This window comes from Cupressus sempervirens, chromosome 5 (genome assembly GCF_028749045.1).
Source record: "Cupressus sempervirens isolate cs-2001-9-10 chromosome 5, ASM2874904v1, whole genome shotgun sequence".
Lineage (NCBI taxonomy): Eukaryota > Viridiplantae > Streptophyta > Pinopsida > Cupressales > Cupressaceae > Cupressus > Cupressus sempervirens.
This window is the reverse complement of record NC_143122.1, coordinates 194,432,667-194,438,000: the sequence shown is the minus strand read 5'-3', so window position 1 is coordinate 194,438,000 and position 5,334 is coordinate 194,432,667. Positions and strand designations below refer to the sequence as shown.

The following is a 5,334-nucleotide window of genomic DNA, read 5'->3' as shown; positions in this document are numbered from 1 at the left end:
TATTTGGTTGGTGGATGCCTACTAGCACTTTCTAGAATGTACTCCTAGTCCTTAACCCTCTGGGGTCTATTTAAGGAGATTTCTGGCATTGAAAAAGGCAGTTCGGAGTGGAGTTTGAGAGGAGGTACTAAAAGGAGAAATTATCTCCACATTTATGCTATTGTAAGCCCTTAGGGCATGTCTTGAAGTTTATTTTCTTTGTACTGAATGTACTAGCTTATTTTTCAGTTAAAACAATTTCCCTTTTCTGTTGTGTCCATTCTGTTCTTGGGTTGTGTCGCCATCAGGTTTAGTTGCTTATAGATAATCCTTTATAGAAAGATTAAATTGGGGAACAATTACTTTGGACCTTTCCGCTAAAAGTATGTATGCAAAAACATTATTAAAAGAAAATAGTTTTATATATATATATATATATATATATATATATATATATATATATACATGCGATAACATTTGAGAAAATATTTTGTTTAATTTATAAAAATGTTTTAATAAAATCGTTTATAAATATTATATATATAAATGCGGCCTTCTAAGGAAAATAGTTATTTAAACGCATTTGGAAAAAAGTTTTTAAAAAATGCTACCAAACTTAGTGAAACTTTAGGTTAATTCTTTGGATCTTTTGGTGGGCATTACATAAAACTTCACAATTTTTTTTAATATGGTTGTTATCTTTGAGACTAGCAAAAAATTCACTTGTTAAATTGCAAACTATTGCAAAGCCCAAAAAAGGAGGAACATTTCTCTGCTTTGACTAAAATAATGTTCCATGACAAGAGACCCTTGGCCCATATGAAAGTTTTAGATGAGGCTAGTAGCAAGTAGAAATTTGTTGAGGGTTTATACAAATTTATTCAAGAAGAAATGTTATCACTCCCACGTCTGAGTTTCTGATTTCACATTCCTCACATTCCTCAAAAAGGAATATAAGGAGAACAAATTTTGATGAGAGGTATATTAGGAGTGCTCCTGATTTAGGATTGACAATCAAAAAATTTGAGAAAAGATAGGAAGGAAACTTGCCTCTCAATAATCCTGTGGATAGGACCCTTGGCTATATCTAATTCCCAAATATTTGTGTTCCTTTTGTCCCTTTTTGTGAGTGGGGGTGACTATTTTTGCTAGCCTGTCCCTTAACACTATACTTTTTCTATTTATTGGGGTCCATCTATAAATATTTTCTAATTTTTGTTAATGGGTTGGGAACCTTTCAAAATCCCTCTTTTATGATTATTTAAACAAGAATAGGTCATGCAATACAAAGCTCTAGTCTGCATCAAGTTCAGAAGCATAAGTGCCACTATCCTTGTAAATCACAACAAAGGGGCCAATTAGATGGTAACTATTAATTAAAGTTAGAAGACTATTATATTGAAATGAGCTAGATATCTCCAGCCACATCTTACTCAAACTTGCAGGGTGATCTTGTATCCCCCGACCCTTTTTTGTGAATAATTAATATTTCATTAATAGAGAAGGCACTATTCATCAAAAAAATGAACTAGATATTTCAGACAAGAGCATAGTGTGAGTGATATTTTTAACTGTAAATAGTTGTGATTTCAAAATTTTGTTACTTTATTTAATCTAGTAAGTTAATAACATTTCTCATAGGTATTTAACAATTTGAGGTTAGTTGTTCAGTTATGCATAAATGTTTATGTGGTGGAAGTAGTAATTTCAATGGGCTCTCTACTATATAGCAACTGCTAATTCTACATTCTGAATCATTTGCATATCTTCATATCTCTCAAGAGCAATATTCAAATAGACCATGTAATTCTGAAACCAAAAAGCAGTTACACTACAAAAGTAAACTCAGAAGGGATTGTGTTGATTGAATTCGCAGTAAATTTACTCACAGCCTTGGAAATGTTCATAATAATCATGAAAGCATAAAAAACAAAAATAAGTTTATTTGACGGAATATGTTGATTGAATTGATAGTAAAAATTACTGACAACCTTGGAAATGTTCAAAATAATTGTGAAAGTATTAAAAAGGAAATAAGTTGATTAAAGAATATTTACCTTGACCTGCTCCAGAATCTAAAGTAAAGGCTTTTGTTAATGCAAAAGGAATGCTATATGTTACCTACAAATGTCACAAGTGATCAATCTTTATCAAAGTCATAAACTGTAACTATCCACAGCACAGAGAATAGCACTTACCATGATACTTTAATATCAAACTAGTCGCTTTACTAGAAACTAGAAATTATATATGTATATACATAACATCCAAGATAACATTCAAAAGGGGAGAGTCTAAAACATACTGCAAGAGGTGCTCCAAGGGTTGCAAAAACAACCAAAGTTGCAATTTTAACAGAACTATGAGGAGGTATAGATTCATGATTTTCAGCAAGTTTGGTGATGATAACAGTACATGCAAGCAAAAGGCATAGAATGAAGTTTGCGATTGCCCACAATAATTTAGGGCCTATCCTATGAACCATAGTTTCTATCATCAAAGAAGTTGCTCCTAGCATTATTGAATTCAGCATTAGGCCAAATGATCCTAATCTGACACCTTCATCATATAAAATTGGAAGAGGTTCAGGATCAAAAGGCTTTCCCTTATGAACTTCTTGATCCATCCAATCTATGTCAAAGAATAATAAGGGGAACCATGCAAGCCATGTCAGTGTAGTTACAATAAGTAAATACAACATTGGAGAAGGGAGATCTCTGAAAGCATGAAATAGGTCCCATATGAATGTCTCTTGGGTTTCTTCATCAACCTCCTGCTCCTCATCATCTTCATCATTTTCATCAACTAGATTATGAATTTTACCTCCCACTGCCTTTCCCCTTTCTTTTTCTTTTGCTTGAGCCTTTGACCATCTTTTTTCAAGGGTGACTATTACACTAAGAATGGTAGCAGCCACTAAGAGGATTATTGCTATAAAAAATGTAGACTTTAGATTAGCACAGCTGACACCATAGGCCTCTATTCTTGTGAATGGAAGAACTTTATACCATTTACTATAAGAACCACTCGCAAATCCTAACACATTACCTACTGCCATAAATAGTGAGAAAAAGGCATTGGCACTCCTAGTTCGTCTCTGGTTTTTTCCTGCCATAGGAAAAGCATTTAGAAATACATATGGGTGGAGCTTCAAGAGGCACTAGAATTTAGTAAAATATTTCATTCATCAAATTAAAGTCCTTCATTTAGCAAGAGAATACAATCTAGAGTTCATTTATGGTTACCTAGTTTTAATTTCTTGTTGCTATTTATAAAGAGCAAAATTTTCTCATGGAAACACTATATTGAGTCCTTGAATGATAGGGAGATTCAGAATTCTTCCCTCAAAATTTGCACTACTTAGCCCATGAAAATGAACAACTTTTTCCTTGGAGTGAAATTCCCTATGGATAATGTCCTTATCCAAGGAATGCAAAGAAATTAGACCTTTATGGGATACAGTCAATGAAATATAAACCAAGTATGGATGTTCTTTTTGGCAAGTCTCCCCATTCAGAAAAGAAACTGCATTTGCAATAGAGGAGTCTTTAATGGGTACACACTAGAATATAAAAAATCCAAACCTATCTAGCGCTACTTTGATGAAATATGCACTCCTAACAGGAAATGCTCGACATAAGATAATGGGATATAGCCTCTGATGAGCATAGTTATTCAAATTACAACCATCAAGAGCTAAATTTTGAAACTCTATAACCATTAATAAAATCTAATAATAAACAATAAGAAATTATTGGCTTCAACCAAAGCCTCTTTAAATGTGGTATGGAAATAATTTCAAAGACCTATGATGAGCTATGGTAACGAAATATTTTGCTTGATGAAAATTTTGAAAGCAAAAACAATTGGTACATCCCTTTATACATGGTAAATAAAAAATATCCCATAGGTAAAACTTTCTCCGAAGGAAATAAATATAGTTGATTATGGATTAATACAGCAATAGTTTCATGAATCAAAACATTAGTCTCCATAGATTAAAAATTAATCACCTCACCATCTTGTAATGGCTGATCTTAATAGAGACATTTTGTAAACATATACTTCCTTCAAGGTCTATTTTCTACATGGCTAAGCTAAGGAGGTTTTCCCAGACAACCCTTCATGGAAAAGTCTTGAACATTGGGCATTGAAGATTGAAAACCTTGAGAGGTGGGAAATGTCAAAGTTTTGCATTAATCAAAAAGGTTTCTTTCTCTAAATATTTGAGTTGTTTTATACATGGTACTTTTTGTTGGAAAATCTCTATAAATGGTCTTGTTCAAGCGAGATTGGAGCTAACACCAACATAAGACAAATGTCTACAAGTTGACCATTACCGTGAACAATACTACAAGATGACATTGAAAAAAAGAGAGGGGAAAAAGAAATGTAGCTCAAAAAGGCTGTAAGTAAGGCCTTAACCATCATCTTAAACATAAACTTTCTAGATACCATTGCAACAAATAGAAAAATAATATAAACATGACATACCTAATAAATCTGCGAGGAGTGCCCTGCAAGGCCCTTGAAGCATATTGTTGGCAATATCAAGGAGCCAAAATCCCAAAACAAAAATAGTAATAGCTCTTGGCCTGTATGAGATTGAATCACCAAACATATATCCCAAATCTGCTGAAAATCCAATGAGCATAACTGCCATTACCACAATGCATGCTCCCATAGTTATAAATGGCCTCCTTCTTCTCCAGAAGCACTCGCATCTATCGCTATAATATCCCACTATTGGTTGCACAAACATGCCAGAAATAGGGCCACACAGCCATATATAACTAGCCCATGTATGAGGAATACCTAAAACCTACACATATGGCGTCAGTAAGGAAAGCTGCAAAGCCCATCCAAATTGCATCCATGCTGCCATTGATGCAACCCTTGCTAGAGTTCTCAAAGGAACTTCAGTCTTCACTTTTCTTCCCACACGAAAATTTCTATTCATGATTAAAACAATCCCACCAACTCCAAAAAATTGGTATCCATATGACAAATAACAGCAATTTTTCAATGAAACTCATAGTCAATTACTATGGCGATAAAAGGGGTTTCAAATGATGGATAGGCCGATAATATTAACTATTGCATGAACCTAATGATTCCAGATTATATATATATATGATGCCAAAGAGTAATTGCTCCATGAATCTAAAAATTACTAATGATGGGTATGGAAACAACAATCATCCTCTGAAACCAATAACTTTCTCCAATGGGCATGATGATAATAGTTATATTTCAATGTCGTCATACTCACATTCATTCAGAAGAAACATAAGAACTCCTTCAGAGATACCAAACCCTATTGCTTAATTCTTTTCAGGCTCCTAGCTCTTTTCT

General features: G+C 33.5%; 1 pseudogene; it reads right to left on the bottom strand.

The window, feature by feature from the left end:
- The window catches only part of LOC149555055 (sucrose transport protein-like), a 63,911-nt pseudogene extending 58,972 nt beyond the window's left edge, over window positions 1-4,939 (bottom strand).
- Window positions 4,940-5,334: the final 395 nt, after the last annotated feature.